A 24,375-nucleotide genomic window follows, 5' to 3' on the forward strand; every position below is an offset into this window, starting at 1 on the left:
TGCTAATTTTTGCTAGCAAGGGGGAAAAAAAAGGGGGGGGGGGGCTTAAACCATGACAACAAAATGTACTTAGCGACAAAAAAACGATTACCTGACCTGGTAACCAAAAGACTACAATTAGCTTTCATGAACTGAAAGCACACGGACATAACATTGGCTGTGGTTACACCTATACTTTGTGAAAGTGGGGCTACACCATGGTTACGTTACCTAACTGACACTGTCGCTTTTGGTAGTGACTTGTCAAAAGACAGCACCCACCTGTCACTCAAAGCATCCAAGCCCTTAATTATGTGTAACTTTAAAACTGAAAAACATTTAAATGGTTGAGCTATATACAAATTCACCCCCTGAGACCAAAACCACTCTATGTACCAGTTGGGCATTTTAACATACGTGTCTATTGGAACTGACTCTTTGGAACCAACCTTAAGTGGCCATTCAAGGAACTGCAGTTTTTGGCATTTCTGTGTTGGCTTCATTTTTCAGCTCCTGAATTTAACCAACTGCACATCTCGTCATGATTAGCTTACTTACTTTATCAAGTGCAGTTGATAAATGTGTCATACTGAGCACTTTGAAATATGAATGGGATTTGACCTTTGATCTGATGAAAGAGATATAAACGCATTGCAGTTGTTTTGAAATTTCAAAAGCTGGAGAAGAATAACAGATATCAAAATGAGCAGTCATAGCAGCCGCATACAAAGAAATACCCACAACTGGACATATCCATCATCTTGATCTTTAGGTAGCAATAAAACAGTAAGAGAAGAGTTGTATCACATTGGTCTGTTTTTGAGGAATATTTCATCACAAATGGAGATGTATTAAGATTTTATGAAAATGTGAAACTACTTTCAGTTACACCTTTATGCTGTATATATAGCATTAATGATTATTGAGTTATACGTGAGTAATAGAAATAATGATAATGGGAAATATGCAACACAACATTGTTATTGCCGTGAGTAGCAATGACACTAATTACAAAATTAGTTTTTGTTGCATACAACCCAATATGTATTTAAATAGGGCAGAATTTGAATGCCTATGATGGGTCACCTTAAGTTGCATGAGGTTGATAATTCATGTACATTTTTTTAACTACACCTGCACTGTAACTTCTTATTTATGGATAGGAAAGGAAGGAATGCAAGGCTCTTTTCTTGCAATGCTTTGGACAGACAAAGAAAAACAAAACTCAGTTATAGTAGAGTTTCTCTGGTTTTATGTTAATCTTCAACCTATAGAGAAGTGCATTATTAAAGCCCTTACACCCATCTTTGGTTTGCACAAAGCCCTAACGTGATCTTGTTGAGATGGGGATTTGGAGAAGAGAGTTGTATTTGTTATCCCAGATGATTCCTTGTGGGTTTTGTCTTCTTTTCTCTGCTCCCTCCATCTAGACAATGTAGGCCCAGTGCTGAGATGTCACAGTGTATCTCCCCAGCTTTTTTCTCTGGGTTGTGGATTGGCTCAGGGTGGCTTAAGACCGTCTAATCCTAGCTGACAGTTAAGTAATTATTGTGGAGGCAGGCTTTGCCCAAGACACTGGGTATTGAATGAGGGCTGTGGTAGCTATTGACAGGAAACGGGGGAATTCTATTTTTCAACACTGCTTTGGTAGCGTGAGAAACTGGACACTTCAGGCTTAGCCTACCTTGGCCAGTTTAAAGTTTGGCCATTTGTTATGGATCAAGTACTGTCATGTACAACGTGGTACGCTCTGCTGCATGCACCTGCTACATCTTCGTTGGAAAATATATAGGTATAGTTTAAGCAGAGTGTAGTTCCAATGAAGATTGTGACAGTGAGGTGTGTTGATCATCAAAAATGTGAGTGCTCTGACCACCTTAAATTAAATTCCTCTCCCAACCTTTAGATTTGGGTGTTGACAGAAATCTTAGAGAGATATTTTAAAACCTGGAAAAATAGAAAAAAAGGACATTATTACATGGATATATCAGTTTACCATCACAGGAAAGTGGGAAATTCTGACCCTTAAACTTCAGCTTACTGTAGCAACAAAACATAGCTAACAACTAACCAGCAGCTAACCACATTACCCTTCAACAATAAATGATTCTCTTTTGGCAATTACCAATTAACCAACGCATTCTCATACCATGTCCGACAACAAAGTCACTTACCAAGCGATGGTATTTCACGAACTCAGGATGAGAACAGGCTGAACTAACACACCAAATCCCAGTCTGAAATTTTCAGTGTCTGGATGGGCGTCACTAACCTTATTAATGTGGGTTTTGTTGCCTAATCTGCTTTAATTATCATGATTATAATTCTTTCTTTTATTACAAAGTCAGCTCATATACTACTTAAAAAAACGCTGAGATTCCTGTCTTAACACTATATGTTTTCTATTCCTGCTCAGGGACTACAGATGAAAATTAGCTAGTAGCTAACTCTGGTATGGCCGAGAGCTGTGCACTGTCCCTGTTAAATAAACAAATAAATATATAAATAAATAAAATAAATACATATGACACGTACAAATGTAACATTTCAGGGTTTGCAGAAACCTACAATGGCAAGATTTTCCTCTGTAGACTGGGCTGTTTCGGTTTAGGCATCATTAAATTACATTTCAAAAGGTTATTGAATGTGCATTTGCCATAGGTTTTGGTTCAGACCCTGACTGCACCGTGGCAGGTCCTACCACAGCAGTGCAAAAGCATGATTTAATGTCTCAGATGCAAACTGTGACAAAAGGAAAGGCAGATAGGACCCTGCACTGCATCCTGTCAATGTAATATTAATATGAGATCTCCTATGGAATATTTTAAATATGACTTATTTCATTTAAATGCAGATAACAATCTCACATTGTACTCTATAACCAGCTGCCATCGCTGCTCCCAGACCTGCGCTCTGTGCCGACTCTACTTTTGCACACACTGTATATTCATCAAAAATTACAGGTCTTCATGTCAGTTTTATGGGGCGAATACGGAGTAGCGTGTGCATAATTTCAAGCACTGCATCTCCTGCTAATATGATTATTTATCCTCCGCTTTTGTCTGCATTTCAGGCCGGGTGATATTTCAATTATAAATCATGAACGCACCCGAGCCCCTGAATAATACACCCTCCAACAGAGGGGCTGTGTATTTATAATGGGAGTGCATAACACCACGCTTGCTTGCCCTTGTGTTCAGGTAAAGGTTCTCCTCATATCATAGATCACATATATGGCTGTAGGCACTTGGGAGCTAAACAGCTTTGCCTCCTCCCACAGGCCATATTGCGGTTGCGGAAGTGTCAGTTAAGGCTGAATGATTGTATAGATGCAATTTGATTTTAGATTCATTTTGTTTCCTGAGTTGGGATGAGCTGCCAATTGCTGCTGGTGGTGGTCAGCTATTTTCCTCATGATGTTTGTTATCTGCTCTGGATCTGGTTAGGACCTTTCCTGAATTGAACTGAAGTGAACTGTCGCCATATAAAGGTGTCATGTCTTGTCGATAGAAGTCCTCGCGGCTGTCATGCCCCTCATATTCTCATAGAGTGGCTGTTTTTGGATAATCACTGCCAATCAGCTCTGAAGACTATTCAACTGCAGGCGAAGAAATCGTATCTTCTCAGACAATGACTCTGTGATTTAGAAAACAGAGTCTTCCACATGGGCACAATGCCTGTCAAATCTCAATAGAGCATACTGAAATGAAATTCAGATTCTATTTTCTTCCTCCTCATTCCTTTCCCACCCCTGTTGTTTTTGTGATGCCAGAAATGATGTATGTTTTAGGCTTCGAGTGTTCAAGTGAGTAGACGTTTTTGAGTTTGAGGCAGACTCCCGATGAGTGCGAGGCTTTGTTCTTCTGAAAGGAACATGATGGGGAGCACTTATTCTTCTCCTATTCTCTCAGTGCTGCCTGTCAGCGCTGACTGCCGGCTGCCTGCTGAGTTTGCCCGAGCCCGACTTCTTCTCATTGGCAGGCATCACACCTTCCTCTTCACTGGAGCCTTTACTGCCTCTGCTCTACGCAGCCCATGCTGGCTTAACGCATGAACAACAGTCCGTACTTTGCAGGGGATACTCTTCTTTTGCCCAACATTTTGAATAAAATCTAACATGCAGCAGTTCAATACAATCAGGCCCATTTTCATGTGTTGTGATTCATAGAATAAGGGAGAAGAAAAATATGTATACATTTCAAATATATATATATGTTGAGCATTTTTTGTCTTCAATAGAGTGCATGCAGTAGAGATATGACAGGATATAAAGAGAGACAGACTGACATGTAATAAAGGGCCCCCACTGGACTGGAGCCAGGGACATTGCTATTATATGGTCAGCATCTTAGCAACAGTGAAATCCTCATTTGGACATTGAGAGGGACCAAGTCGGTTGTTGGGTGGGTAAGCACACAAAGAAACCAGTAATCCTATACAGCAGTATGTACTGTATACCAGCTTCAGCAGGTCTATACATACATAGAAGCAGCCCAGCAGCCGGAGAAAATGTTGGCATTTTAAATTTCATACGTATCATATCGATGTTTTTACAGTGACTGACTGCTGACTTTGTCATGGGGAGGTGAAGGGAATTGCGTGACACCCAGGCGAGACATCTGCCAAGCTGCAGGCCACTGTAAAAAAAACAACATACAGCATGTGTTTTAATGGCTCATTGCTGTTTTTTCCAGCATCTTTTTGGCAACTAAACATGGGTGTTTTTTAGTGACCTGTTGTTGTGTTTCCTGCAGGGATAGTGCCACAAAAGGCATTTTTTTACCAAGACACTGCTACATCTCCTACCAGGATAATGGCATCAAAACTGGTTGTTTTTTACTGAGACATTGTATTCAGTTGTGTTGTGCTGGGATAGTGCTATCAAAAGTGGTTGTTTTTTTACCAAGACATCACTGTGGTTTCAGCCACGATAGAGCAACCCAAAGAGGGAATGTTTTACCAAGACATTGTTAGATTTTTGGCCGGGATAGGGCCATCAAAAGTGTTGTTATTTTTCTTTACCAAGATATCACTGAGTTTTCTGCCAGGATTTTTTTTTTTTTTTTTTACTGAGACATTGCTGTGTTTCCAGCAAATGTTAACTATTAATGTTGGCCTGACAGCAGAGCATTGATGTTCAGAGTTGCAATATAAAAGACAGTTACACTCAACCACTTTTACTCACCCAGCCAAAAACAAAACAGCAGTCATTTTAGTCACTGACCCAACCGCACACCCAATAGCTGTATGCTTTCATTGGCTCACCATGTAATGTATGCAACATGAGGAGGTCTGGAAGTCGAGTTAATGACAATAGTGTCCACAACGGGTAAGTCATTCTTTTCTTCATTTTGTTTTGAACACATCCAACATGAGTTTGAATTTGAATCTGTCATTTTCCTCAGTGTGTGGATTTACCGCTTCTTGACCTCTATATGGATTTTGCATGTCATAATAGTCAGGTGACTGCAAACAACCTATTTAGTATATCAAGGGGAACATATGTTTCAACTTTGACCAAGCTGCTCTATTGCAACTATCAAACACATGACCAGATTTTTTATGTTGGGGAGGATGTGGCCCCCATCCTGCAGAAACCAGAACTTGATACATTTAATACATTTATTTCAGCCAATCTACATTTTTAAATATTGTTGGTCAAAGCAAATCAATTGATATTTTGTGTCATTTTAACTACTCGTGTTACTACTCACTTGTTTTCTTTTTTAATTGCCTTAAAAATATCAGAAGCAATTCATGTATCTCTCATGGCTATGTAATGTTTAGTCAGCGCAGAAGCTGGAGTGTTACTAGGAGCAGTTAATATTTTTCGCCACAAAAAAGAAATATGCTGATTAATAAATTGTTATTTCTGTATGTCAACTGACAACAACTTGTACAGTAGCATCAGTCTCATCAATGTTTGTCTTTTGTGGGGACTGTCTGTCACAATGACATATGTCGCTGGCTATGTAGGAAGATGGCATCCACATTCTTTATCCCGCCCACAAAGATGTGATTGGATGATTGATTGAACAAATCAGAGGCGTGGGCAGTAATTCAGAGGCCTTGAAGTTTGGGTTACCATTATTTGAATTTACTTAAAATACATCAAATATAATGTAACATTGTGGGTGGAACCCAGCATGTAAAAAAGAGAAGAAAAATAATAGCAAAAAAAAAAGAAAGAAAAAGACTCCTCCAGTCTCCACTTCAAGTAAAAAAAACTTAATCTAATAGAAAGAGAAGACAACAAGCCTAAATTTGGAAACTGAAAAGCATAATAAACTAAATTGTCCCTCTCACTTGCTCTTATTTTGGATTTTGCATTACGCCGCTATTATTTCAGGGGATGATGAATTGAAATAGAAATCCTGAAGAAGTCACTCATCTGCTGTTCCACAGCTCTAGACATCTTTACTCTGCTTCTATGTTTATCCTGCCAACTGGAAGAGAAAAGAGAAAAAAAACCCTCAGGGTGTCACTAATATATGAAGCTATTCCATCTCTCCACCACTCCACATATAGAAACTTCACATTGCGAGCCCCCACTGCAAGTTAATATGCTAGCCCATTTACTCCTGCAGCTGTCTGAGTGTGTGTGTGTGAGAGAGAGGATGCGTTGGCTGAGGACCTGTTGGGATCCAGTGTAGCAGGGAGGGACAGGGCACAGCAGTAACAAGCCTGGGAACAAAAGCCAGCTGAAGAGGGGACATTAAAGAGCCCATGGCCTACAGGAAGCCTCACCACTGGAGAGGTGAAATATATTTTTCTCTCTTCTTTGTTTTTTTCCTCTGAAGACAGGGAACATTTTGTCTGAGAAGACTTGATGTGTTTCTGATTAATTTGAACCGGTGGAGTGATGAGGAGCACAGTTTAGCCTTTAACAATTTCTTTTGTAAGTCTGTAGGGTCTGCAGAAAAAAAAAGTTTTCAGCGAACACCTGTCAAACAAGGTTTTATATAGAGATCCTTTTACAGCAAACGTCATAAAATATATGCGCGTGATGTTGGCAACTAAGGTAGAGTTTTGCCCCAGCCATTTGGACAAGTTCGCACAACTATTGCCAGTATCAAAATGTCATTGTGCCTTTGGTCCAACAACGAGTGCTGGAAGCTCTAGACAATTCCAGCAGGATCACAACCGTTTTTGAGCAACAGGTGTTTTGATTTAACGAGTGACCGTTTTAACTGGTGACTCAGCTAAATGTGTTGGTTGTGTGTAGTGATGGCAGCTGTTGAAAACACAAACAGAACATGTAGCTATCCACGTAAAAGCCTTCAGTTTTCTTTAAATTAATTATCTATGCCAACCATTTACAGTACATAAATTCATGCGAGCAACCACTGATGCATTTGGCAGAAAATCACCAATTAACACAGCCACTCATTAAACCAAAACACCGACAGCATCTATGGCTGCAAGCTATCGGACATGTTGACTATCACTGGATAAAGGACATGATGAAAAATTCTCTAGTTACAATAAAAGAGAAACAAAATTCATGTTTGCAATTATATCTTCAAGCTCTGAACTTTGCTAACTAGCGAGCCAACAACACACAACAATGATGCAGCAACACTTCTGTTAGCACTGTAGACTGTGAACATGGCCGCTGTGACTTCAGCCACTGGTTTGTTAACTCCGCTTTGAAGCTTCGACTTTGGCATTTTGCCGTTGCTAATTTGGAGCCAAATGTGACCATATTTGGAGAAGAGGGTGGAGATAACCCCAACGTGGTTAGCACGGTGCACCTATGGTTAACTGTGATAATGCTAATTCTAATTTTCATTAATGGAAAAAGAGGCTTGCATCTGTTAAAAACAAAATGTACTCACTGGAAAAACTGAATGTCCAACTCCTTGGACGGTCTTTTTTAGGCAGCCAAAATGTCACAATTAATTTTCATGAACTGAAAACTGAAATAGCGACAGCCACAGCTACACCTTTACTCTGTGAATCTATGCTTATGGCATGGTTATAGCACTAACATTGTCAGTGTGGTACCAACTTGTCAGCGGATAACATCCACCTGTCACTCAAAGAGGCCCCACCATTAAGCATGCATAACTTTAAACCTTAAGAGCATTTAAACAGACACGTTAAATAAAAATTCAGCCCTCTGTACAGTTGTCATGAACAAGGGAATTAGCTATGAACAGGCAGTAAACAAGTTAATTCCTGCTGTAAAATTGAGCATTTTAACATGGGGATCAATGAGGATTGACTTGCTCTTAGAGCCGGCCTCAAGTGGCCATTAGAGGAACTGCAATTCTGGTCACTTACGCCTTTGCTTCAGCCCTGGAGGTTGCCGCTTAGTTAGGACATAATTTTCTGCTTTGTTAATTATAACCCAGACCTCATAGTGGACTCCCGACCTTGTCTTTGAGTAGGGAGGATTTGTGATTTCAAGAAACAAAACACTGAGTCTTTGTCATGATATTTGACATTCTGTAAATGACTACAGATAACACTACCAACTCACTAATAGCACAGATCTGGAAGTCAGTCACTGTTTGTCAAAGTCAGTTTGTTTAGTTGACATCTGTGATCTTTGGTGGTTAACCCTAAAAAAACAGATCTGCCGACGACAGAGGGAGATAATTTGCACAATTATTTTTAAATCTATCTTACATAAGAACCATGATAGACAGAACATTCATTCTTTCAGCTTCTGTCTTGCCAATCATCACATTATGATCTTAAGTGACTTTATTGTTATTACAACAGTATTTTCCCCGTAACAGCCGTGGGAGATTGCTGTTTCAATAATCCTGTGTATGTATATGCAAAATAAAAACCATAATAGCTAGAGCATTCATTCTTTTTGTAGAAGAAAGTGATGGCTTCCATCTTCCCTGTCATCATGTCATTACCTTATGTTACCTTATATGCAGTGCAAATGTAGTTCTTTGCCATAATTACACCAGAATTTCACCGTAATGACTGTATTAGGTCGCTGTTTGCATAATCTTATCTTATATATCAACCTAAATTCAAAACCATAACAGCTAGAGCATTCATTCTTTTTGCAGCAGAAAGCTAGACTTCTGTCTTCTGTGTCAACACCTTGCATGCTCGTAATGATGTCACTGTGCTACGTTATGTGTGGCGAAAAAACACATGGCAGTACTAAAGAATGCATGATAAATTCATCACAACACCTTTTTACCCTGCTCATAAAAATGAGCATATTTCCAAAACTAAATAATGCACATAGTTCAAATAACTTATGGAGTATTGAGAAATATTTCATTTATATTTCTACATTTAAAAACCCTTTGGATCAACTTTTTTTGTAAAATAATGAAAATGTCATATTTTCGTTTTTTTTTTTTTTTTTGTTTGGTTTTTTTTTAAAGACACAATTTCAATACTTTTATTAAGTATTATGATTAAGGGACTTACATATACTTTTAGCTTAGGCTGTACAGAGTTCAAAAGATCAGTGTTCTGCCACACTTCTGTCGCCATATTGAAAAAAAATGACAGCTGAAACTGCAATTAGGAGGATAACGATATGAGAAAAAGAAAACACTAATTATGCTGTAATGATCCACAGTTCACATAAAAACATGTACTTTAGGATATATAATATATGCTTTGCAAACACTGAAAACAATGCAGTGATTTTACACAGTGCATTGATGAACTTCCTTTAACCACCTTAAGCCCTGAGGAAGAATACTGAGAGCAAACAGAGAGAAATGCAAAACCCAACGTCAAGAAGATTCTCATTCCTTTATCTCATTCAAGTTTCAAGTCCAAGTTTTACTCAAACTACTTTGTTTTTCCATCTTTAACACCAACCAACAACACAGACAGTCAAAAATACACACAGAACTTCTCCCATGTCACACACCACAGCTCTTAATTAGATGGTTTTATTTCATGCTTAAAGGGCTGACAGAGTTCTCTGCTGGGTGTGTGTGTCTATGTCTTTTTCCCCCTCTAACACTGATGTATAGGCAGAATAGCGGTGGTGGCACTGGCTACCTACTGTATTAGTCCATTATGCACAAATAAATCCGTCTTAGTGTCTAAGTTTGACTTAAAGTCTAAAAATAAAGGCTTAAATATTCCGAAAAGTGAGGATAAAAAATAGGCCGTAAACTCTGAGTGGAAAAAAAAGTTAGCATTACCTACTACTTTGACCTACTGTGATTTAATACATGAGTGTTAAAGAAAGAAAAATGAAATGATTTTCAGAAAAGGTGTACTTAAAGTTGTAATTTTATGATATTGAAGCAGAAAATGTTCAATATTGGCCCTCTTATCCTTCTACTTTTGTGCACATAATGCACACAGATATGAAATATAGCCCGGACTTCACTGAAGCCCTTTGATATTTGTGTGTAGATGAATGCCCATGTCAGTAGCTGTGTGTCATTTTCCAGGGCATGATGGGGTGATGGGGGCCATTTTAGGCCAGCTGTAATCAGGCAGAAAGAGCCAATTGTTGCAGCAGCAGTGATGGATCTCTTTGTTTTGGCCGTCCAGGATTTGGAGCTGCCAAGGGAAAGGGCATTTTGATTTATTTGAGGGCCTGCTGCCTTCATCACAGCCTGTTATACTGGGAGTGTGTGTGAGAGAGACGGAGCGAGAGAATGTGTGTGTGTGAGTTTGTGGTTTTGTCATTCTCTTCACTCTTATTTGTTGTAGCAGTGAGCCTCTTCTCAAAGCAAAGAAAGGCTTCAGAAAGTTACTTCAGTTTTGTCCCACTGACACTCCAGGATACAAAACATTTACCACCAGATGTCACTCAGACATGTAAATATCATCTGGCACTGTTGCAGTTTCAAACTTTCAGTTTTACTTAAAAACCCATCAGCCTTATTACAACTTGCAGAAACATTTCATCTCTACAGACTTTTTATTCTGTTTCTGTTGTTTGTTTGTGTCCATGTTTATTTTCAAAGCCCTGAGAGGCAAGTGAGAAAAAGAAAATCTGGTTATCCATTTTCTAAGATGGTTTTAAAATGTTTTTTCTCCTTTGTTTATGATGTAAGAACAGGTGAAAATCAAGTTCTGCCAAAATTCATTACTTTTTTTTTCATCTGGAGAAAAAGTTTTGTGAGGTGAAAAAAGTTTTAGTTGCAAAAGTTTATTTTTTATAATCAGTGAAAACAGGTTAAAAAAAAAAAAAAAGTTAGTAAAGAAAACACCTGAAAGAAAACTTGAATATTTTCTGTCCTGTTTAGAGCATAGGGTGTTGGTATACTTGATTCTCTTCATCCAGAATTAGAATAACAATAACAAACACTAAGAAAAAATCTGATATTGAGATTTAAATGCAAGTGCCTCAATGATAGTGGAGACTGCAAAGCTGAGTGCAAAATTTGTAAAATGAAAATATCCATCAGAACAGGGTCAACAACAAACCTGCGCAGATATCTAAGAACCGCCCACCTGTCTGTGCAACTGGAGGAGAGAGGGCACTGTGGATTTTTTTTTTTTTTTGGTAATGAAAAAATGCATTAAAACAAGGCTTTTATGAAAACACTGAATGAAAAATTGCTTACCAACACACAAACCGTCCATAATTGCTAAATTAGGCTAAAATAGAAGGCTCCGAGTGATACTACATGAAGAGCCATTTTGGGAGCTGTAAGAGCCGGCTCTTCTAAGGGAGCCGAGCCAAAAGAGCCGAATCTTTGAAAAGAGCTGGACTTCCCATCACTAGAACTCATGGACAATCGCATATAGGGTACATTTCTCAGTCCATTCAGTACCCACATGGGCCCCACATACAAATGATTTTTCCCACTTGTTTTATGGATGAAAACTTTTTTGGGGGCTACTTAGAAAGATTAACCCTGCAAAACCTTTATCGCCTGATCTTAGGCCCTAAACACAGGGGAGAAAACAATTTAGTAAATCAGACTTTTTTTTTTTTCCTCACCACAATATCTTTTTTCTCACTTGCCTCCCTGGGCCTCCATATTTTCTATATATATTTATAAACCTTCCTTGTGTTAATGCTGTAACCCTTTCCTTTTTTTTTTTTTTTTTAAACCTTTCTTTGTTCAGCTTTGTGATTCGTGTTCTTCGCTGTTATTACTATTTCTGTGTGAGTACACAGAGAGTATGTGTGCACTTGGTCAGTAATGCTGATTCTCATGCCACTGAGCAATCAGCCAGCTCACCCGGTTTTCTGACACCTCTACCTACACCCAGTGTTGGGCAGTAGCGTCACTACAGTAGTGAACGTTTGTAGTTTAACTACATTTCTCAGTAGCTTGGTGGTAGCGTCGCTGTTCTTCTCAGTAGTTAAGCTCTTTGATTGATCAGCGTGGTAGCATCCACACAAGCTACATTTCCAAAATCATTTCTGAAGCTCAAACGAGGCGGGGATTTCTGTTATGGACTGAAATAAAACTGTCACCGCTACCACACAGAGTGACTTCCACATGAAGCTGACGGGGGACAGCCCTCCATTCCAAAACCCCGCCATTCCAAAACCCCGCTGTTCCGAACGACCCCCACTCCGAAATTGATTTTCAAGTCCATATTGAGTTTCCTGCATAAAACACTGCCGCCCGCTCTCCGGCCGCACTCGCACAATTCTGAAACTCGTTGTACTACAAAAGCTTGAGATGAACGTTCAACTCATTGTTTTTTATTGAAAATATGTCACTGTCTTCATTTATTATGTATAATTTCACTAGCAGCAAACCCATTTAAAAGGAGACGCTTGTCAAGTCTTTTTACACGCGCCGTCCGTGATGCTGAAATCCCCGCTGCAGCCGCCGCTCCTGCAAACAGCAGACCGGGAGAAAAAAAGACATTTCTTTGCTCTGTGCTTTCAGAAAATAATCAGGGTTAGGGTAAGAAAGACCAACGGTCTGTACAGCAGTCCCACTGTGTTTGCCAGGGCATATCAGGCTGTGTGATTATGCGCAAAGTTTGGTTTAACGCATTAGAGCAATTTCATACAATTTCAGACATTTAACGTGATAAACTAATTTCAATTCAACATGGTCATTTGCTTAGAGGATTCAGCTGAAGCATAATGAGTGTTATATGTCATTAAGATGAAGTATTTGCTTGTTTTGTGGTTAATTATGCACATAATCCATTTGACCCCATCATGAATGGGATTTTTATTCATTCCTACAGACAGAGGCAAAAGGGTCAATGCGCAGCCTCCGTTTCCTTTGCGTCCGTCTCGTTCATTCAAACTTTGTAAACACGGTTGGGATTTGTAGGGGACATGTGTATGCTGCTCACTATAAAATGTGTTTACTAAAATGTGTTTACTAGCCTCATTTCTAGTCAAAACAGATCTCTTTACACTTAAAAAATACTTGTTTCAAGCAAATTTTCACTTGAAATAAGTATGAAAATCTGCCCATGGAGCAAGTTTTTTTTTGCTTGCAATAAGAAAAGAAAAATTGCTCCATGGACAGATTTTTTTTCTACTTATTTCAAGTGAAAATTGTCTATAAACAAGTTACTTTTTAGTAAGGCAGTAGCTCAGTCCATAGGGACTTGGGTTGGGAACCGGAGGGTCGCCTGTTCGAGTTCCCGTCCGGACCAAAATATGGAGCGTGGACTGGTAGCTGGAGAGGTGCCAGTTCACCTCCTGGGCACTGCCGAGGTGCCCCTGAGCAAGGCACCGAACCCCCCAACCGCTCAGAGTGCCTGTCATGGGCAGCCCACTCTGACATCTCTCCACTTAGTGCATGTATAGGTCCTGTTTGTGCATGTGTGCGTTCGGACGTGTGTGTAATTGACAACAGAGTGAAAAATTGAATTTCCCCACGGGGATTAATAAAGTATATAAAAAAATAAATAAATAAATATTCTTGGTAAGATTTTGAGTTTTTGCAGTGTACATACACATACGTACACGCATGTACGTTTTTGACCATGTTGTGACTGTTTGAAGCAGGTCTTCATTCTTGCTGTTGTGGTTTGAGTTGTGTTGGGAGTTAGTGCAGCTCACTGTTCAATAAACAATTGAACTTAACTTTTTTACCTGCCTATCTGTTTGACTGACAGTTTTATTGATCAGTAAGATAACACTGACTTGGCACAAAGTTGGTTCAATTTAGTAAAAAGCTTGGATGTAGTTGCACTAGTTACTTTCATTTTGCTGTAGCTTAGCTTGCTACATTTCTGAGGGTGATAGCTTTGATGTAGTGAAGCTTCATTTAATATTAGAGTAACTAGTAGCTTAGCTCACTACACTTTCCAAGTAGCTTGCCCAACACTGCCTACACCTGTCTACTCTTTTGTTTTATTTGCATAATATTGAGCTGACCGTTGCAATAAAAAATCCATGAAAGTAAAATCTGAGGCAAATTGATACTCATTGTTTACAGTATGTCTAGCCATGCTACAGCTCACAGTTACAGTGCGGATTTATTATTCATTTTATTCATAATTTCATTGCAAAGGGCTGATTTCTGAAATACTGTGCCCTCTTACCCTGCCTGCCATTGATGTTTAATAATGCCAATTGATATTTTTACCCAATTCCTTTACAGTCGTGGCCAGCACTGTGACCTTTGTCCCCCTGCCATTTGGTGGAGTCGTATTTTGATTTAAATCTGTAATTGTTACATTAGCTGATATTACACTCGCTGCCATTTTAATGTCTCCAGCACTCGTGAAAAAAGGGGTAACAAAAACAATTTTTATTCATCTGCCTCCACCCTAATCTGGCTACTCAGTTTTCACAAAACATAATGAAAAAGGGGGAGATGTCAATGACTGTTGAGGCAATGTTAGTGTCTGGTTTTCAGTTTGTTCCATTAACCCAAATCCATAGTATGTTTTAAATCCCCAAATTATATGTCTAATAAATGCCAATGATGGGGAAAAAAAGCTCACTGCTGACAATGGGTCAGGAGGACAAAATAAGTGCAAAATAAGTGTTCAGGAACAAATCAACCACAACAAAAATAAATAAATAAAATTTAAAAAAAAAAAAAAAACAGTCAATGGTTTTAGGAGAAATAAACCAACAATGTATGCATAGCTGAATTTTAACAGTATGTTTGACAGGATAACATAAGACAATCAATATACATAATCCAATTAAACTGAGCTTTTTCTTTTTCTAGACTTGTTAACTAACCCGTCCCATGTTCGCCCTCATTTTACACCATTAACACTGGGATGAAGTAGTGTCCATCAACACCACACTCCCACCTGGAGCAATTTGATCCTGCCTGTGGCCATCATGAGGTCTATTTCATCTGGTTATTTTCCAGTGTGAACAGCCCACAGAATCAAACTATATTAGAATTAGTATGTAGTGTGAAATTGGTGTGATACAGATGGGATGGTGAGGAGGAGGAAGGTCGCTGAGAGGGGATATTCAGGCTGCAGTAAAGTCATTGCAGTAGTGTAGAAATGACAGCGTGGCATTGGGAATGGGGTTGGGGTGTATGGGTATGGGTGGTGGGGGGTACAGGGACAGATGTTTTCCCTCAAAGAAATGATTGCATTTGCAATGTAAAACCAATCTGCGATGCCTTGTTCTTATTACATGCACCACGACCCCGGGAGTGAATCAGACGAAAGCAGTCAAATAACTGTTGTGACAGATAATAATGTGATATGAGCAGATGGTTTTCTCACTATATGGAAATGCTCGGGCTCTTCAATCTCATCCTTCAAACCCCCCGACTGGAGCAGCCGGCCGGAGACAGAGGGGAGAGGCTGCTCAGAGCTGAAGATGAGATTGGCCCGGGCAGAGACATATGGAAAGCTCTCCCCTCTCTCACCCACACAATAGTTGTGGGGATGAAATCAACCACCCCTGGCACGCTAAAGACCCAGACCATTTGGGATCCCCTGAAAAAAGGTGGTGTGTGTGTGTGTGTGTGTGTGTGTGCGTGTGTGTAGATACACATTGAAAGGTGCTGTGTGTACTGGCATACAGTGAAAGGAGTGAGGGGTTGGCACCTTGTGAAAAGTTACTGTGTTTATTAGGCTGAGATGATGAATAGAATGCCAGGCTTGTGTATTGTGTACTTCCTGATTGGGTTTGGGGCTGCAGCCAGGGACATCAAAAGCTTTTCTGGGATCTTGCAGCCCAGTGTCTTTTGAATTACCCTCATGTTGGATAGTTCTTAGTTCAGAGTGCTGGATGGGCATGTCCTACCTAAACAATAAAATAGTGTGTTTGTCAGTTTCCTCCACAACGATTTATATGACACTTTAAAAAATATTTCATGAGCTTTCACTGATCTGCCACCTCTGTTTGGTTAAGCTTCGGCAAACAAAAGGTTAAGGTTAGGAGCATCCAACCATCCACCCAGACCTTCTCCCTAAAGGCAGATTCATAATAGAGCCAGATGTTTCTGTCACTATAGTCCAGATTCCTTCATAGTCCATTTGACCTCTTTAGTACACCCTTTGGGGTATCCCTTCACAAGATGCAGTCTTTGCAGGCTCACACGCTTAATAATGTATGTTTTGGTTCATGGGTGACCCCTCTACTTTCTATCCCCCTAACATCTAAATTTACCTATGTAAGTGAGACTGTAACAAAAGAAAGTTTACAAGAGAGAACAAAACTTAAGACAGTTCAAGCTATGTGAACTCTGTTTTTGGCTCAACCTTCTTGCCAACTGGAACGGGATCACCTTCTTCTATGACAAGCAGCTGCCCCACTCACATGACATCCATCTGCACACAGGTGCTGCTCCTTCCTCTGTTTTTTGGAGAGGTTACTGTAATGGAAGATGATTAGCAGCGTAATTGTCCTTGGAACTTCCAATTAAATGCTAAAAGTTGGCCCCTCTTGCAGACATCCACCCAACACTGTTTCCTCTTTATATGTTACTGACTTTCAACCTGTAAATTCTGCCCTCATACCCCTGGTTGTCGACTCCCAGGACTCCATCACCAATAGCCTGCCACTCTTGAGCCTCTAGTCTTACTTGTTAGTTTGGAAGAGTTTCTACCACTTTCATGACGAGTACAGTATAACTCTCCCGTCGATCGATTTTCTCGGCACAACCTGTTTCATTACCTATCCCAATTTCATGTCGACCATTAACACTCATACCATGTAAGTTTACCTTCACAGCATTAACTTCTTATGTAAACTCCATATTGGAAACCCTCGAGGGCTGGCCTCCAGCCATCCACAGACACCTTCACTTTTCAGAGGACTTCTTTTCAAGAGCAGCTCAAATCCTTGCCCCTATCCTCTTACCAAAGACTTAGAGTACGTTCTGAATCGCATACTTTCTCTTTTTACTTTCAGTAGGTACAGCAGCTGCCCTTGAAAAGTACGTATTGTTGCAGTCAGTATGCACACAATCGGGACATACTACTTTCTCATAACATTACGCCCTGAACTTTGACCCTCTTGCTTTTATACCTGATACCTTAGGGATAAAAAAAAGGGGAAAAAAAAAAAAAAAAAAACGCCACTTACCAAGTTTGGCAGCGATAGAGATCAAGAACTCTGATTATGTCAGTTTGCAATGTGTCGAGTTTAAAGTTAGAAATGCATATAAAATAGATTCTAACATATTATATTTGTGACAGTGAAATTATATCTGCATTTCTCTGTCATTATTTTTATAGTTATGTCCTATTGTTGTTTGTAATACGATGATTATTTTGTTCACTTAAACAGTCAGTATTCCTGTTATTTCTATTGGTCATCAGTTACTTGAATGCACTGTCATCCATCACTGCTACTTCAAACAGCCGTAGGTGAGCTGTCAAGCTGTCATCTGTTTGTGGCTCAGTTGATGTGACGTATCATCCGCTGCGCAGGAATGTGCGTCAGAATAGCCAGAAAAGCATGCTAGCTTGCATATTGCAAAATCAGAATGAATGTACTAGAACAATCTGGTATTGTTTTCATACTGCATTTGACATACTGTGTTTTGGGACATACCAAATCCTTTTCTGGCACTCTATATAGTATGGTAGTATGGGTATTGGAATGCACAGTTACTCTCAGTCCAATCTGGAAATCCATCAGTAAAAAACAAACAAAAAAACAAAAAACAACAACTTTTTTTTTTTCAATGTAAATTGCAGAATCTGTCTTGAGAGATTACTCTCAGTCTGAATCCACACCATTTGCACTAGATATAGCATTCCTCATGTAGCCCCAAATTAGAAACCATGTTCTTGCTTGTTTTTTCCAGTTCCTCCAAATTCACCAATTCAACATTTTGTCTGACACCATCATGCCTGCATTTCAGACTTGTCTCACTTCTCAGAGGACACCATGGTATTCAACTTAAAACATACTCAATCCAATCACTCCGGCCAACATACACCCTTCTTTTACTTCAAAGTCCAATCGCTGCTAAATCCTTTCAAGACTCGCAAACTGCTTGCAATTCCAGACATCCCAGAGCATAACATCATCAGATCCTCTCTTCGTCACTGAGCCCGACCAAGTGGCTACTCGATTCTGGTTCCAGCACGTACTCTCTTTGTATAGCATTTCTCCTATTCATTACTCCAGACACTACCTCGTAATCTATGCTGCTGCTTCGTCCTCGCACGATGGCATCCCACAACACTTAATACAATTATGGGCTGTTGATCTTCCCAAGCATATTACCACTGCATCCATTCAGCCCTCACAGATCTCACATTCACTCAGTCTCATCTTAAGTAACTTTTTGGGGGTCTGTCATGCCCAGGTGCTGCAGCAGATTCACCTTCGAAGCTTCCCCACAATGCAGACAGTAAGCGGAAGAACTATAGGCAAGTTTCAAGCCTCACACATCAATCACTTTTTAATTATACATCGTTTAAACACATCTTGTTGATGGTGTGGACCTTGTTAGTGATAAGCAAACCAGGAAAGGAAGGGAAAGTGGCCTCTAAGCCTCTGGAAGGTTTTCAATGTGAAAACCTTGTGCAGGAACGCTTGAGTTTCATTAATGACAGGTTAACGATGAAAAAATGCGTAGTGGAGATGAAAATAAGAGTAGTAAAAATAAATAAAGGATTTACAGTTGTTTATGCTATCTATTTATGCTTAACCGTAGATGGTATTATCCATGTACTGTATCTACCTATATGCTTTTATGTTTTGGTAACTGTAATAGAGGAGACTAGGCCCGCACTCTCCAGATACAGATCAAACAGACCATACAGTAGTGGATAACTTGTTGAGGTTAATGCATTTGTTGAGACATTATTCATCCAGCAACACAAAGTAAACAAGCTCTGGCTGCTTCCTTGCGCTCTCCAGCCTCAGCCTGCCTCATCTTTCATGTGGGCAAGCTCCATCACCGTGGTAGGACAGAGGAAAGAAAGATATCAGGTCACGTGACATCTGGTTTCATTCGAGTGCAGCTTGCACACACACACACACACACACACACACACACACGGAATAGGAGAAAAAAAACAAAAACGATCATTTGTGCCTCTGTTTGTGGCTCTTGAGATGAATGGCTCCCAGACGAGGCCACTGTGGCATGAAATGCTAAGATGTAATCATCTTCTCGCAACAGGATGCTGTTTCATGAGAGGGGAATGAACTCCAATGTCTCTTTCACATTTTTATTGCCTGCTGCCTTGATATTTTCTCTTCACTAAGTCGGCATTTTAACACCATCTCCCATGCCTCGGATTTGTGAGGGAAATCAAAGCATTTGAGATTTGATTGAGTCAGAGAATCTTCGTTTTCTAATTTTGAAATATTCTAGCACTAATGACATAGTTTTCTATCTTTTTTAGTGTTTTTTTGTTTGTCACATAATAGGAGGGCACTCCTATTCCTAAACTCCTAAACACTTTTCTTTTAAAAAAACAAGGATGTTTGTCCATTTTAAGAGCCCTTTGGATGAATATTAGTTTATAGACTATCTGGACAGAAATAACCTGAATACTCTCAGCTCATGTTATCTTTGTATAAATCATGACAGGTGATTGGTTGATTTTACTTTAAAAGTCAAATTTGGTAAATAGCTGCTGTAATGAAAATATTTCTATAGTATCAAGTCCTTTTTCTCTATTATTGACTCCTGAATGTCTTGTTCTCTTAAAAACAAATGCAACAATTCTGTAGTTCATGAAACAGTTTAAAGACATTTCTATAAATGAGCATCTTTATCATGAAAAAACAATTGAGCATATTGAGGTGGAGTTGGATGGAGGTTTCTAAAGGTCCAAAATGAAGGACCTGAACCAGAATTTGTTCTGAGATATGGACCCCTATCATTTAAATATATATATAACCTAGTCCAGGGCGGCACGGTGGTGTGGTGGTTAGCACTCTCGCCTCACAGCAAGAGGGATGCCGGTTCGATCCCGGGCGTGGGAGCCCTTCTGTGCGGAGTTTGCATGTTCTCCCCGTGTCAGCGTGGGTCCAAACTGGGTCTGTTGTATCTTGGGCACTAATACGCGGACAAGGTTCCGGTCTATTTTATAGACCGGACAAACCTGGTAATTAAAATTACTACAGAAAATGATGTCTTTATTGTGAGTGGCACCTGCCTGCCAGCGACCAGTTTACAGTAGTCAAAGTATCTTAGCATCACACATACAAATATAAATGTATGAATGTTGCAATGCTTCACATTTTCAGATCAGTCAGATTATCCACAAGTCAATCATTCAGTTCATTTTACAAAGACCATGAGCAGCAAAGTATAATTTATTCAGATTTACTAGCGGCATGGTAAACAGAATAGAGACAAAAAGATGATGATTACCTGCCCATGAAGGAGTCATAATGACCAAATATGTGTATTTTCCTTTTTTTATTTATATTCTTCTCTGTAAGGATCCATTATCCATGTTTCCCTCGCTCCGCCTCCAAATGTCTCTGCCTTGTCCTTTGGACAACACTAGGCCAACTGTTTTTTGTTTTGTTTCTGTGTGTGCGTGCATGCGTGTGTGCGTGCAGGTGTGTGCAAAGCTGGCTGCTGGCTGTAGCCTTAAATTTAACAAACAGTCATGATGATGATATTAATCTTTGTATCCAACTCTCTGCCCGAAAACTAAAAAGGGCATTTCCATAAAAGGCCAAACTTTTGCTTTAAGGATTGGTTAAATATTTAAAATGTCAGACGAGTGCACTAGAATAAAAATAAATAAATGACACTTGACTCCAGAGCATTTTGAGCAAAAGTCTGAGTCATTGGAAACTGGTTGAAATTATATTTCTACTCAAGACCGCCAAAAAACTGACTTCATATGAAGATTTTTGCAGTGGTGGATACGATTTCTGTTTAACTATATTAATGTTAGTTTGTCATGATCATAAACATCCTCATGTTTAATAATGTCTTGAACTTAAAAGGATATGAAACTTAGTACTTGTACACATCTCCAATTTGGTCAATGTTGCACCAATGTTCTTTTATTGCTCTTTTTTTTGTATCAGTCTTTCCAAATAAATACTTCTCACATCGTTCCCTTAAGCCACTGTTATTGATTAAATGACCCATGACGGAAAGCAACATGCTCCTGAAGCCTTTTGGATATTTGCTCTCTGCTGCACTTGCCATACCACTCATCAAACTGTGTCTTACTTCTGTCACTGAGCTTGATTACTTTTCGGTGTGCAATCGCTCTGACGTGGGATGAGAGCTCTCTTTGCAATATGTTCCATGACCTTTATGACTTAAATGAAATGGATCATTTTTCTTCAAGCGTCATCTCACACTTTGTTTGTGAGCCAATGCGCAAACACAGACACACAAATTGTACACCACCTATAAAAAATATTAACAGTAAAGAGTTGTTACTGGCAAGTTGTATGAGGGCTCTACACAGAGCCTACACAACTGGCCTACATCATTGAAGGCATTTATACTTGTGTAGTGGTGTGTCCGCATTGCTCTGCGGTAACACCACCAAAACGGTAGCTGGTGGGGTGTTTGTGCCACTGTGTTGAGTTTTTGTGAAGTTTGACTGATTCAACTAACACACCTAAACACAAACAATATATGTCTTAATGGCAACAACCAGAATCCTGCACAGGTCCATTTTTAAAAACCTGCGCCTGCCCATATCCATAAAGCTCAGTAACAGACTCAACTGGTTACCCATTATTATGTCTAAGTCAAAGCCGCGACCTGACCCGCACCTGTGATTAAACACACACAGGCTACAGCAAGGGCGTAGCCATCATTTCAGAAGTGAGGGGGACAAATTGTTCAGAGGTCTATTGAGTGATTTATCATCCTCTCACATTCAAGCACCTCTCCTTAGCGGCTAAAGAACCACATAACCACAAACAGAACACAGTACAGCACCAGGGGACCGACTTTAGTTCTTTAAAATTATATACTATCAAAATCTAAAGTTTTAGCTGCCAAACTCTGGTTGAGTTGACACAGAATGACCCTCGAGCATAAGTAGCCAGATAATTAAGTGCCAAATACCTGCCTGGAAAGGGGGAGAGAGAGAGAGGGGTAATGACATGCAGCAAAGGGCCACAGGCTGGAGTTGAACCCGGGCTGCTGCGGCAACAGGCTTGTGCATGGGGCACCTGCTCTATCCACTAAGACACCTATGCCCCACTGCCCCAAATTTTTATTTTTATTTTTATTTTCACCTGCTGCCTACCCATGTGTAGTTCATTTTTACCCATGTACTGTGCTATGAATTTATATAGTCAAAAGAGTTGTTTATTTTTTAGACATGTTTTCCCTGCAATTCCAACATGCCTATGTTATTAGCATAAGCCTATGACATTTTAAATTGCATGAATTAGCTTAGCAGCTAGCAGACTTTTCCTACACTCATACTGTATGAAGCTGAGAACAACAGCAACACTTAACAAAAGTAACATTGCCAAATTCAGTTCCTTTATTACTCACAAGGTTTGCACAGAAATGACACTGGACACAATATGGAACATACTAAGTTATTTGCATAAGCCTTTAACACTTACCATTGCATAAATTAGCCTAGTTGGTAGCAGACTTTTGTCACATGAAGTCATGACAAATCACAGAGACTTCAAATGCTGTTCTGTGGGGGGTTTATTGTCTTTGCAATTTATTCTTTCCTGTTAAAAAAAAAAAAAAAAAACTTCTGGGGAGGTGTAGGCTATGGCCTTGAGATTAACACAGAGCCTATGCTGTAGGTATGGCGTTGATTCAAGATCTTTTTGCCTTCATGTGGCCATATTATCATACAACTATGCGCAGGTCTAAACTCCTGCTGTTGTTTGTATTTCCTTCTATATATTGCAATGTTTGCAATGTAAAACTAGTCTGACAGCTCCTACTTCCAGTCCGCTAAATGTGAATGAGTGAGTTTGAGAGTGAGTTACAGCTGTCATCTTATAAAAAGCATCTGATTGAAGCGTATAATGAGCAGTGATTAATAATAACAACAATCTATCCATTCTAGTTTTACTTTTTCCCTGACAAAAGAAACCTCAGAGCCAATGTACTGTACATATGATACAGTATCCACATCCCCCATCCATATAATTACACAGTTACCATAGGAATCAGCCAGCCCCATTACGTCTCCTCATGCTGTGGGACGACTGAACTTGTCAAGTTCAGACAATACCACAGCAGATTTCACACTCAAACTATTGCGTACTATTTCAGAATAGACTCTTCTGTATTCTGAAACTATGATTTCAACACAAAAGCATATCAATAATGGAGAATGATAATGATCCTTAGATTTTAAGAGCTGGAAGCAGAGCACTTGTTCTGATCTGTTGTACTCAAGCTGGTAGTGGTGACTGTTTTTTGAAAAGTTTCATGCAAGGAAACTTGTCCTCCTTCAGGATAAAGCTACACAATAGGGTGTTTCACTGCTCTTCCTCAGTGACAATAAGAAATATTGTGAAAGATAAATTGTGAAAGGGATGAGACTGAGTCTATGAATGTAGATGGGAAACAGAGGGCGGTTGTGTATTATGGTGCTTTCAAATGAACCGATGTTTACTGTGTTCATACATACATTTGTTTTGTTTTTTTTATTTAATTTTTAATTTCATATATTTTATTAATCCTCAAGGGGGAAATTCAATCTTTTCACTCTGTTGTCATATACATATACACACAGGCCCAAAATACACCCACATGCACAAACAGGACCTATACATGCATATGATCCAGCCAGTGTTGTGGTATTCATTACATCATGAGTTGAAATGTGACGGCTTTGTGCTCACCAGGTGTGACGTGCACCAAAATATCTTCAGTGATGGAAACCAGTGATGTTGGTCTTCTCTGTCATCCACTTCTTTCTTGTTCCTCAGCTTGATGTTAAAATACATAAAGATCAAATCATTCACTGTCTTTGAAAAGAGACGAAGCCACCGTCCATTTTGTCTGTTGCCTAGCAACAGTTTTCCACAACTTAAACCATTTAAATTGGGAACTTATTGTGTAGATGTCTGCGTATGTCCAAAACACACCACTGATTTCCATTTGTTGCCATACTAATTTTCAGTAACTGCACAGCACACAG

General features: G+C 39.5%; 1 protein-coding gene across 2 annotated transcripts in view; it reads left to right on the top strand.

Moving 5' to 3' along the window:
- The window catches only part of fhit (fragile histidine triad diadenosine triphosphatase), a 552,438-nt gene that overhangs the window by 374,539 nt on the left and 153,524 nt on the right, over nt 1-24,375 (top strand). The gene's annotated exons all lie outside the window — the stretch shown is intronic.

Source organism: Epinephelus lanceolatus, chromosome 1 (genome assembly GCF_041903045.1).
Source record: "Epinephelus lanceolatus isolate andai-2023 chromosome 1, ASM4190304v1, whole genome shotgun sequence".
NCBI classification, from domain to species: domain Eukaryota; kingdom Metazoa; phylum Chordata; class Actinopteri; order Perciformes; family Serranidae; genus Epinephelus; species Epinephelus lanceolatus.